Source organism: Balaenoptera borealis, assembly GCF_965194805.1.
Source record: "Balaenoptera borealis genome assembly, chromosome: 8".
Classification (NCBI taxonomy): Eukaryota; Metazoa; Chordata; class Mammalia; order Artiodactyla; family Balaenopteridae; genus Balaenoptera; species Balaenoptera borealis.
This window is the reverse complement of record NC_138865.1, coordinates 13,440,519-13,453,752: the sequence shown is the minus strand read 5'-3', so window position 1 is coordinate 13,453,752 and position 13,234 is coordinate 13,440,519. Positions and strand designations below refer to the sequence as shown.

General features: G+C 42.6%; 1 long non-coding RNA gene across 1 annotated transcript in view; it reads left to right on the top strand.

Moving 5' to 3' along the window:
• LOC309633710 overlaps positions 1 to 13,234 on the top strand; it is a 156,445-nt gene that overhangs the window by 16,478 nt on the left and 126,733 nt on the right. The window contains exon 2 of the long non-coding RNA XR_014247677.1: positions 4,427 to 4,605. This is a non-coding gene — a long non-coding RNA (uncharacterized lncRNA). The remainder of the gene's footprint in view (positions 1 to 4,426; positions 4,606 to 13,234) is intronic.

Here is a 13,234-nt window from a genome sequence, read left to right as displayed (position 1 = left end):
GTATATTTCATTCTGAAACAGTGTGCAGAACAATAAGAGCCTCTTGGTTGACGGGCAGAGCAGAGACAACTTGAATGGTTTAAGAGTTTAATCTTCCACCCTGATACAATCCCAAGAATATTGTGCTCCTGGGGCTTTCTTTATTGCCATCTACTGTTTAATGCCAGGACAAAAGGAATAATTTGGTGATGAGTAAGGACAGCACAGTCTGCTGTTCCTGCTGCTTTTAAGTTTCTTTCTGTTTTTCTTTTGTCTTTAAATGAAAAAAAAAAGAGAGAACTCAAAATGTATCTGGTGCAAAATGGAAGCTATTTACTGCCTCGGGCTATATAGCAGACCCTGTGATATTTAAGGCGGCTTGGATGAAAGGAGCTCCCTGCTTCCTGTGTAGTTAACAAAATGATAAAAGGATCCTGCCTGGGATACTTGATTCATTCTCCCTTGGGAAAGGAACATATGTTAGTTATTCTTAATTGCTGAGTTATGGGTCTGTTATAATTAGTTTGTTACTAGGGAGTAAATGACACCAAGGGAATAAGGAACGGCCAACCTGCCTAAAAGGGAAAATGTCTTGGTCTAACTCGAGCCAGGTTGTGAAGTAACACAACTTTTGCTTTCTTCATCCAACTTTCTCCTCGGCCTAGTGAAATCTCATTGGCTCCACTCTTGCCAAAAGCTTGCTCCTATCTCTAAACTTTGCTACCTGTGTCTGGGTCACTTTCTATCTTTGGGGAGAGAGACTAAGTCTCTTCCCTTTTGGATAGAATCTGAACTCTGAGAAGGGTAGAAAATTCCCAAATATACCAAGAGCAGATTGGCTTCATTTTCAAGCCATTATACCCTCAAAAGAAAGAAAAAATGGTGGAGGAGTTATGTGGCCCTCTTAGGTTTGTGGCTGAACCAATGGAGGAGTTTGTTTGGGTAGCTGGGAAAAAACGTTTAAAGACCCTGGAGTCAGCTGACCCAACTGGTTGACCAAGTCTCAGGAGAAGGGCAACCCTCCAGGTACCGATGTTCACATCCAGCAGGTCTCAGGGTTCCTGTGTTTGGAAAGGACCTTGTGACTCCGTGGAGACCATTTCTGTGCTTGCCAGGCATTCATGTATTCTCAGGCAGCTAAGAACCACTCCACCCTTATGAAGGCTTCCGGAAAGAGAGGTTCTGCGGACATCTTATCTCCCCGACTAAAGTGTAGGTGCCACACCTACACCTACTTTCCTCACCTATGAGGAAACCACATATTGGATATTTTTAAAATACCAACAGTGTGTAGTAAAGTTCTGTGCACAGAGGAGATTTTTGTTGTTGTTGTTTTAAAATTTTTTTTTTTTTTTTGCGCCATGCCACGAGGCCTGCGGGATCTTAGTTCCCCGACCAGGGATGGAACCTGCACCTCCCTACAGTGGAAGCATGGAGTCCTAACCACTGGGCCACCAGAGCAGTCCCCAGAGGAAATGTTTAACGCACACGTAATGACTAATTGAACATATTCTTCTGACTTTCCTTCTGGTACCCATCGTCCCTTCACCCACAGGCTTGCAAGGCAATCGGGAGATGAAAGATGGTCCAGACTTCCCACGTCCCTCTCATTTTGCAGCAGGCCATAGTAAAGTTGTGGCTTCAGGAATATGTATCTGTAACCCTCCAGCCTCCCCCCCCCCTTTTTTTTTTTTTTTAACACTTTTATTTATTTATTTATTTTATTTGTTTTTGGCTGCGTTGGGTCTTCGTTGCCGCACACGGGCTTTCTCTAGTTGCGGCGAGCGGGGGCTACTCTTTGTTGCGGTGCGCAGGCTTCTCGTTGTGGTGGCTTCTCTTGTTGCAGAGCACCAGCTCTAGGTGCACAGGCTTCAGTAGTTGTGGCACACGGGCTCAGTAGTTGTGGCTCACGGGCTTAGTTGCTCTGCGGCATGTGGGATCTTCCCGGACCAGGGCTCGAACCCGTGTCGCCTGCATTGGCAGGCAGATTTTTAACCACTGCGCCACCAGGGCAGTCCCCAGCCTCCCTTTCTTTGATGTTGCCTCTTACCATCTAGTAGATGATGAAGGCAGGAACAGGTACGGAATACATAACATGGACCGAGCATCAGCCCAGCTTGCCTAGGCTTCAGCTGAAAAGAGCCTTCTTCCTCTCAGATCCCTTAGTCATGCCAGGATGTAAGTAACTTACATTGAGATTTCCCCCAGGGAAGGGTGTGTGTATTTTTAATACGTGGATGAAACAACAATGGTGACATTTCAACAGTCAGACAACAGTTTGGAGCAAGACTCTTCCATTCTTCATACCAGCAGCCTAACAGTTTGCTTTTGCACATGTGTTTTTCCCCTAGTCTCAGAAATAAACTGTAATTGATGGATTTTTATTTTAGGCCAATATTTTACTCTAACTTAGCCCATTGAAAAATTGTAAAACCTCACACCCAATTCATACCTTACTCAATAGGTATGAAGTATCTGGCTTCAGATTTGGAGTCGTCGGGCCATTCCTAGGGGGTGTAGAAGAGCAGGAGAAGGTGTGAGGACACATCTCCTCTGCCTTTGGTGTGAATGATTTGCTGATAACGTGACTAACTAGGTCAGGTAACCACGTGAGGTGGTGTGGAGCCAGCCCACAGGGCTTCCTGAGAACAGAGGGGACAGTGAAGTATCTCAACCCCAGATTTGCTTGACCATCCCCCTTGGACCTCCAAGCACTGACTTCTGCAGTCCAGGACCACAGAGCTGCTATTCTTGGCCACTGGATGCATTCCACAGAGAGCCCAACAGGAGTATTTGTACTGCAGGCTGGAGACAACCAAAACCCCTAGCAGTTCTGTTCAGAGATTGTCAATAGAGGAGAATTGTTACCGAATGAATTGGGTCTTGCTGCTCGCTGCTTACAAAATCAATTACATACTCACAAACGGTAGAAGGGAAAGGTGCCTTTAATCAGAATGCCAGCAATCTGGGGAGATGGTGGACTGAGCATCCCCCAGAAACCACCTCCAAAGATTCTGCTTGGCCATGAAAGTTTTAAGGCAAAGGAGGGAAGTAATCTCAGTTAATCATCCCCTACTGTGTGCCAGCTTGTGTGCAGGCTTGTCAACTCCTCGTGACCTTCCTCAGGATGTTACCTTGTTCACACAGTTTGGTCATACAGTTTGTTCGGGAGATTACTGAACAGGAAGCTAGGGAGATGTCAGGTCATCTGTTAATTATTTGTTCTTCATTTCTACTTTTTTGATCTACAGAAAGAACTGACAAACTAGGCAAGGTATTGTGTGATCAAAAGATATGAAAGGTGTGCTTGGGCCAGAGATGAGTAGGGCATGGGGCTGCCTGATTTAAAAGTTAGTTACGATATAGCTTTGCTAAAGTGACAAGAAAAGGGGCTCCCTGCCGAGGGCGGTTTCCTGCAAAGAGCTGCTTGCAAACTCATCAGACATTCTCAGGTTATGCTTAGAAAAAGAGGCTTTATGTGCTTCCTCAAAGACTAATTGCTACATTACAAGTAAAGCAATGCATACCTAGTACCATATTGCTGGAAAAGTCCATCAGATCTCAAGGCCGAGGACATAGGAATTAAGAGAGTTCTCTCCCAGGGCAGTAGAGGAGTTTATTGCATGGAAACATGATGATCTCCAAAGGTCCACGGTAGCTGGTGCTAGAGTAATGAGATCTGCATTTTCTGTCCATCTCACGGAGTTCTAGCAAACACGGGTAAAGAACGGAGCAGGGATTGGTCCTAACACAAAGGACACTATGTGCTTCTTCCTGGAGAGAGAGCTATACCATTGATAGACTCTTTTCTAAATAGGCCAAAAAAGAGAACATCAGTGTGGCCCGGTAGAGTCCAAGGGCAAGTAGCACAAAAAAACAAACAAATGAAACTTCCTATGTGACCTGAAGTCAGTCACCTCATCTCCCAGGGCCTCAATTTCTGTATCTGCCAGAAGATGGTCTCTAAGAGCCATTCCACACCTATAATCTTATAAATCCCCATTCGTGGAATTTTGATTCATAAAACTATAATGAAATATTCTAGAAGCATATGTCCTATAGAGGATGGGAAAGCCCTGAAGCTATAAATCATGAAAATGAATTAGTATGAATAACCATAGTCAGCCGTTGTATTGGTCCATTAGGGCTATAATGACAAAGGACCACAAACTAAGTGGCTTAAACAACAAAAACTTCTTTTTTTAAAATTTTTATTGGAGTCTAGTTGATTTGCAATGTTGTGTTAATTTCAGGTGTACAGCAAAGTGAATCAGTTATACATATATATATGTATCCACTCTTTTTTAGATTCTTTTCCCATATAGGCCATTACAGAGTATTGAGTAGAGTTCTCTGTGCTATACAGTAGGTCCTTATTATCTATTTTTTATATAGTAGTGTGTATATGTCAATCCCACTCTCCCAACAAAAACTTTTTTTCTGACAGGTCTGGAGGCTAAAAGTCTGAAATGGAGGTGTCAGGAGGGCTGGTTCGTTCTGAGGAGTGTGAGGGAGAATCTGTCCCCTGCCTCTCCCCTCGCTTCTGGTGCTTTGATGATGACCTTTGGTATTCTTTGACCTGCAGAAGAAGTGTCACCTGATCTCCTCTACCTTCATCTTCACATGGTATTCTCCCTGTGTGTGTGTGTCTGTGTCCAAATTTGTCCAAATTTCTCCTTTTTATAGAGACACCAGTCATATTAAATTAAGGGGAAAGTGTTCAGTGTACCAGACACTCACTATTGGATTAGGAAAGGGGAACGGCAAGAGTAAGGCAGGACCCATCCAAGGAAAGGCATGCGGTGCTCAACAGGCTGCCCAGATGGGAAGAGAGGGGCAGAAATGACGGTAGAAGTCATTTCCCTCGAGTGGGGTCCAAGGTTAGGACCCACCAGATGCTGAGTCTCGAACACGGGAGCTGCTTAAATACCCTGTGCTTTAGGTTAGGTCCAGATTTGTTCCAGAAACTGAGGGTGGGAGAAAAATCATAAGTGATGAGCAACTAGGGAGAGAGAAAGGGTGCGAAGCCCCTGCAGCAGGCAGACAGAGAATTTAGGAGGTCAAATCCCCCTTTGCATTTCACTTGGTTGTGGCCAAGAACAAAGAGGGGACTGTCTTGTTCCTCCACCCCACGGGGCCAACTACTCCCCTCCTTCCTACCCTCTCTAATCACACCCCATTCTCGTACTTGTCCAGAAGAGACCAAGTCATTACGAACAGGGAGAAGCGAGTCACAAAAGCGTGAGTACTGGCGGATGGATGGCTATGCCCACCTCCTTTACCTGAGATGAAGCAGGTTCCCTGGCAGATGGCACCTGTACGTGTGTGTGTTTGGTGTGTTTCCGCTGCAGCAGGCAGATCCTAGGTTGTCTTATCCATGATCTATCAGAGTCATTACCCAGCTACTGGAAGACTAACCAAAATATGGACCCTAAAGCAATGCCCCAGCGTGTTAAACCCCAGGAACAACTACTGGGATGGTACCGCCAAGAACTTGACCAAAAGGGAATGCTGGACCCCAGATGGAAACCAAGGTCACTAGCTCAGAGGCCCACTTTGCTGTTCTCACACCCAGAACCATGAACTGGAGACTTGAGGGGGAAAAGTAGATAAATACTTCTTCAGCAAGGAAAAGAGAAACACAGAACAGGCAAAGGTCAACAACATCTTGGTTCCCTTTTTCAAGCTGTTATAGAAGATCTTTTCTAATTAAAAGGCTCTTCGCGGGCAACACGAAAATGAAAAGGCACTTCATGCTGTAAATGCAGGGGACCCACTTACCTGGTAACCCATGACTGTTTCTTGCATCTGATTTCCATGTAATATCCCTCATAAGCACTCAGCTATTGTGTGACAGACTCCAATGGGTTATTCCACATCCCTTGTCTTTTTATTCAGAACCATCTAGCGAGGGAGAAAAACAGAACGTAAAATTCTTCCATTTGCTCCTTTGGGCAATGACTGTGCATTTAAGTCAGTGCTTTATGATGGAGACAAGGGTCCTTTAATCATTCCTGATCTCTCGTTGAAAGAATCTTAAAAGCAAATATGTATTTACCAGAATTTGGGTGAAAATTCCAGATGAAAAGCCTAATCATGTTTCTGAGGAAAGCAGAATTATGCATTAATAATCAGCCCATATTCTGAGACAGCAATTACATTAAAGGCGGGCCTTCTTGATATAACTAATAGTCTCTTGTTTCTAAACGAGGGAGGAATGTAATGGTGCTTAGGGCTGAAAAAAACGCCTCAGAGCTCCATCATCCATTTTGGTTTGCAAATTGATTAAAAGAGAATTTAGAGAAGAGTCCAAATATCTTTTTTTTTTCTTGGACTATACAGGAAGTACAGCGTGGCTGCTCATGTCCTATTTTTCTTTTCATTGATCATAAAGATTCACTATTGCTTCATAGAGAACTCTTAAAACTTTAGTTTCTAAGCAAAAAAAAAAAAAAAAAAAATTTCCCAAAGTCTTGGTTATTATCTCTGATTTTTCTCTTCCTACTCCCACCCCCTCACTACAAGTTACTTGTTTTTAGTGGTTGGGGGGTGGGTGGCAATGGTGGGTTACACTGGGGACTGGGTAAAGAATAGCCAGTGAGTAAACGCTGTCCACTGGTGTTTTGCAAAGAACGCATCAGGCTGGCTTCTAGTCTCGGCTATAGGACTCTGCACTCTTGCCCTCAGCCTTCCCATCTTTACGTGAGGGAGTTAGTAGAAAATGGCTTTCAATCCAGAAGTCTGTGATTCCATAAGCGGAAGCTGCTAGTAGGGTCCCCCGCTCCAGCACACACACTGTTCCCTGACTTTCCATGAATAGAAGAAACAGGGTGTGGTTGATTTGGAGATTAGAAGCACAGGAGGAGTTGGCGTCTCTGTGCTGTCAGAGTCTGGAGGCTGCTTTGCTTCTTCTGGGCCTCTTTGATGCCTGACCGCTGACAAGTGTGAGTCAGGCGTTTCTGCGTCCGCCGTTCTCGTTGCAGCATCTCTGCCGCAGTCCTGGAAGCAATCAAGTCCCGGTTCGTAGCCGGTTGCAGGGTACACGGGCCATCAAGCAAGCATCAGCTCCGCAGGAACGGATCCACCTCCTGGATGATCCCAATGGACTCACTGTTAGGACAATTTACTCTCCTAGGGACCAAAATAAACCTGTCATTTTCTAATCGCTGAGTGTCAGAGCTGGTTGGAAATCTTGGAAAACAAACCGATTTACTCATTTTGTTGTTGAGAAAACAGAGACTCAAAGACAGGGTGTGACTTACTTGTCCCCCATCCTTACTCCTAGCTGGTAGCAGCAGAGCCTGGGCAGGAGTCGAGGTGCCTGGCTTTGAACTTCCTAATTGCTCCTTCCTTTATACTGTGATGCCTGCACAATGAAAGCACCCTCCACTCGGGAGCACAGCCAGAATATAGAAGGACAGAAAGATGCAAGAGAAGGAAATTGCAGAAATTGTGACAGGGCGACAGTCTGCACAGCGGCGTGCCTTTTCAGTGCATTGCTGTCAGAATGCAGTAGATACCAGTGCTGTGGAAGGTGACCTGGCGTCATAGCCAAGCTAAGCTCTGTCCTTTTACCTGCTTTGTCACTTTGGCCAATATCCTTTGTGAGTCTCCATTTCCACACTTGTAGGATTTCCTCACAGCACAGGATTAGTGAAACGATTACATAAAATAATTTGTATAAATAATATCTGACACATGGATGATCGATAACTGGTTCTCTTCCTCCTTCTTTCTTTGTGACTTCCTTTTCTCTATTTTTGTTTTCTATTTTGAAAGGAAAGGGTGATATCGTGCTAGTTATATGTTTTCTCTATTGTGGAAAAGTAGCAAAAATTGCATGGAGAAATAGCAAAAATATATGCTATATCTGATTTCGGTTTCCCCCAAACCAGTCCTAACATTTAGGATAGACGTTCTATGTGAAAATACAGCACTGCTCTCTATTAAATTAATAGGATGCTTGTATGAAAATTATTGTTTGCCATTATCATGAAGTACTTATCGAGACACCATGTAAAGTACTGTGTGATGTCTGTTATGTGGAATTACCATCAACATTATCAGTGTAGTTATTGGAGGAGGATATAAACAGAAAACCACACAGATAAAGATTAGAAATTTTTGCCTGAAATATCCCAAACAGTTATGGCCCCTGGCCTCTGTTACTGAGAAATCACAGCATAGGGCTTAGGAACCCTTTCAGGGCATTTACATAGTGCAGAGATCAGGCATTTTAAAGTGCATTGTATGAATATGAATGTCCTTCCCGTTACTGCTATTTCATTGACTGGAACTGTAATGACACCTATGATATAGTAACACACCTACATTTATTTTTCATAGAATAAAATGGTTCATTAGCCAAAAAGAAGGATGCTCAGTATTCATTGATGTTCAGGTCCTTGCTATGTGAAAGTGGACAAGAGTGTTTTATTAAGATGATCTGGGACTTCCCTGGTGGCGCAGTGGTTAAGAATCCGCCTGCCAATGCAGGGGACACGGGTTCAAGCCCTGGTCTGGGAAGATCCCACATGCCACGGAGCAACTGAGCCCGTGAGTCACAACTACTGAGCCTGCGTGCCACAACTACTGAAGTCCACGCGCCTAGAGCCCGTGCTCTGCAACAAGAGAAGCCACCGCAATGAGAAGCCCGCGCACAGCAACGAAGAGTAGCCTCTGCTCGCTGCAACTAGAGAAAGCCCGTGTGCAGCAACAGAGACCCAACACAGCCAAAAATAAATAAATAAATAAATAATAAATTAATTTTTTTAAAAAAGATGATCAGGCATTAAGTATGGAGGAGGCAACCAGACCTGCCTGCACTATTCTCAGTGCGGTGAGGAGTACAGAACACATAGGAAACAATTCTACTCAGCCTTGAAGAGCCTGGTGAATTTCTTTCATGCAAAAGTAACAGCTCCGCTTTAAAAATAATGCCTCTTACAGCCTCAGGCAGAGGACTGGATATAATATTTTGTTTTGCTTATGTCCTTCCTTTGTGTACCATGACCCTTTGAAAAAATCTCTACCATGGACATGATCGTATTGGATTATTGCAATTGTTTATTTGTCTGTCTTCCTCATTAGAGGACTCGGAAGCGTATTTAACTCCATCCGTGGCTGACTCGTTCTCACCTCTACTAGAACAGGCAGCCACCCCCAAAGATGGAAGCACCCGCAACGCTCTACCCACTGATAAGAGAGTGAGTTCTCTCTGCACAGCCATTCATTAAGGCTTCCTTGTATTCACTGCTCTCCGCTAGTTCCAAAGAAAACTATGGTTTTTCCTTTGTCTTTTTGTTTTTCCCTTCCTTTCTTGTAGTTAACCCCTAGAGTGAAAGTCTTTCACATCCTTCTTCATCCTAACTGTAAGCAAACCTCCCTTTGATCTCGAATCAGATAAAATTATCAATATATCATGTAAGAAATTGGAGACAGTCCCCATTTCTTCGAATGAGACTTCCAACAGATATCCAGATATAAAATACTTTTTTCCCTCACACCACCAGCCCATGGGGATAATGCATCTTTTCCTGTTTGATGATCTACGTCCTGAGGCACTACCCATTCCCTGAATGCAATTGTTGCTGAAATGCATAACTGAAGCAAAAAGTCTGTATGCAGGAGCAGGGTCTGAGAAATTGCAGGCTGAGAGAGTGACAGCTGAACAGAATAACACAGGAAGTGGATTCAAACCAGGTCCAGAAGATATATTACCCTAACTATGCTTTTGAAAGTGCTTTCCATCTAATTTAGTATGGGAGGGTTGATAAAGAATCACAGAATCAGACTATAATTGAACACTGATATATTTTTAGTAATTTCCTTTAATTCTATGTGTGTACATTGAGTAGATCATTTATATTTCATTCCATGTTGTGGATTATCTTTCTAGTCTATATACTATTAGTTTTTAAAAGACTGTATATTGTTTTTAAGAAAGACACCAGAACAAATCAGGTTGACACATATAACATTGTGGTTATTAACCTGACACCTGGTTGAAGTGAGTAGTTCTAAATAGGAATTATTCTCGGTGCAGATAATAATAGCTACAATATATTTATCCCTTTAACCACATGCCAGGTACAATACTGATTGCTTTAATATACTATGTTGAATACCCATACAATGTGGCCAGATTGGTAAGTTTTATCATCATTTTACATTTGAGGAAACTGGCTCAGAGAGGTTAAATAATTCATACATTTGATAAATATTTATAGAACATTCACTATTTGCAGAAACTGGGCTGAGTGCTGGGGTTACATTGGATGAATAAGACAAGCTTATAACCTAATGGGATTTTTAACATCTTTTTTCTTCTCCTTGTGAGTTTTGTACTTTATGAGAAATTAAGTACAGCAACTGGAGAAACGAAAATAAAAATGTCAGCAGTATTATTGGTAAATCCTATTGTATCTTCTTCCCCCTGGTCACTGGCCCTGCTGGACAAGTACAGACCTTCCTCTTTGAAGCATATGCCTCTTACCCAGGATGGCATTCCTGCCAGCAAACAAGCAATAGAAAAGTTCACGAAGGACTAAGCCACACCCATCCAGTTCTTCCTCTCAACTCTCTAAACTTGAGAAGGGAAAGAGAGGTATGAGAATTACTCCATAGAAGTACCTCCAGGTGAAAACATGAGGCTGGAGAGGAGGATATGGCCCCTGAGCAAAATCTAGTATGGGAGACAGACGTTAACCAAAAAAATTTTATGTTCACTTAATTTTTGATTTTGATTGGATCTATCAATCAGAAGCCTAGGATGCTACAAGAGTGTGTAACAGGAAACTTCCCAAGACTTCCAAAAAAAGTAATATGAATGAATGGGAAGTATCTAGGCAAAAAAGGAAGAGTGTGCTCCAGGCGGAAGGGCTAAGCATGTGCTAAGGCCCTGAGGCAGGAAGTGATGTGTAGTATTTGAGGAAGCAAAAAACCAGTGGGCAAATGCACAGGTAAAGAGGAAAAATGTTAGAAGAGCTTGCTATGGTCTGAATTGTCCTCCCCAAATTCATATGTTGAAAGCCTAAACCCTAAAGTAGATAGTATTAATAGATGGGGACTTTGGGAGGTACTTTGATCATGAGGGTGGAGCTCTTAGGAGTAGAATTTGTGCTCTTATAAAAGAGTCTTCCAAGTCCCTTCCATAATGTGAAGACACAGCAAGAAGGTACCAGCTTGAGGCAGGAAGAAGACCCTCGTCCCATTATACTGACACCTGAGCTTGGACTTCCCAGCCTCCAGAACCGTGAAAAATAAATTTCTGTTGTTTATAAGACACCCAGTGTGTGGTATTTTGTTATAGCAACTAAGACATGGCTTCAGAGATAGACAGAGACCCCATGACTTTGTGGAGTGTGAAGGATTTTGAATTTTATATTAAAAGCCATGAAAAGTCACTAAAATATTACAAGCAGGGAACTGACATCATCAGAGTTGCCCAAGATGATCTTGCCTCCACCTACAGAGTAATGATCAACTATTACCAGATTAGAATTTTTGAAGAGCTTCCAATTTTCTTTGCAACCAGGTGCTAATTCTCTCCTCTTGTACTGTCTCATTCATTCTCAGCAAACTCACAAGGGCTCTGAGAGCTTTGAGGATATTTTTAGTTTCATGATTAAGTGTTATCCAAAGTGGCTTATAGGGTCTTCTGGAGCTTTCAGTGGATTCATTTTCACTTAATAGGGTGGCCTTCAATCAACGATTTCATTTATTTATGTCTTCCTTTTTAAACTTTAATTTAGCAAAACATAGTAGAAGCCAAATTTTATTATGCTTCTCAGTCTGTGATTTAGCTAGTCCGCCTTTGCTGATAACATGTTCCAATCCATCAACATCATTGTAAATCTGAGATCTCTGGGTCTGAAATTGTCACTGTTATTGCTTCCTGACTTCATGTGAAACATTCCCTTCCAGCAAACTTGCCCTCCTTTGGGGAATTGCCTTTTTTCATATTTGATGCCTCTTTTTTCAAAATGTTATACAGTTGACTCAACCAACAAAGATTTGAACTGCAAGGGTCCACTGCGGATTTTTTTTAATAGAAAATACTACAGTACTACACAATCCTTGGTTGGTTGATTCTGTGGATGAGCAACCAGGATACAGAGGGTTGACTTATACTTGAATTTTCCACTGTGCAGATGGTCAGTGACCTTAACCCCACATTGGTGGAGGGTCAACTGTAATTCCAACATGTGGGCAGTATCTGAGGGATCCTTCCTAACCTGGATGAACCAATCAGTTAGCCATCTAGTATTTGTTAAACATCTATTAGAAACAACACATCTAGGTGCCGTGGGAAATTTGGGGGAAAGGTATACATTGTAGGTTTTGCCTTAATTCTGCTTACATTCTAGCTGCAAGGGAAAACACACACGCATGAAAGAATAACTGATCACACAAGGCAGTAGATGATACTTGCTAAATAAATGATAGTAATCCCAAATGCTGTAGGAGTACGTGGAAGGAGGAAATCCTAGTAAAGGGAATCTTTATTGAGTAAAAGGACCTAGAGGGATGGGTAGGCATGGGCAGAGAAGGTGGCTAGAACTCTCTAGATGAAAACAAATTCCCAAAGAGGGCAAATGGTGTATGAGGAACACTCAGAGAAACTGAGGTTTGAGTGGTTATTTGAGGAACAAGCAGGATGTAAATGGTAAGGGGTCATGGGATCAGATTATAAAGGACCTTCCATGTCAGAATATGATTAGATTAATTAGCAAATCATAGCTTTAAGTATAACGTTTTTAGAAGTCGAAGAGATGAGGTCAAATCTCACTTTTTAAAATGAGGAAATTAAAACACAAGATGGATGTTTTATTTAAGTTTCTATCTATCTATATTTTATATTTTATCCACTTACAAAAAGCTTTTGAGATGTTTCCATTTGGCCCAACTCGTTACTTTTGGGTACTGTTCAACCAAGCACAAAGATAATTTCAAAATAAGCTCCTGTTGAATATGGCTGCTGCAAACACCAAAGTTATTTGGTTGGCCTAAAGTTTTTTTGGGTTTTTTTTGTTTGTTTTTGTTTTTTAATATTTATTTATTTATTTGGCTGCACTGGGTCCTAGTTGCGGCACGCGGGATCTTCAATTGAGGCATGCAAACTCTCAGTTGCGGCATGCATGTGGGATCTAGTTCCCTGACCAGGGATCGAACCCGGGCCGCCCGCACTGGGAGCAAGGACTGTTAGCCACTGGACCACCAGGGAAGTCCCTGGCCTAAAGTTTTTAGTATGGTT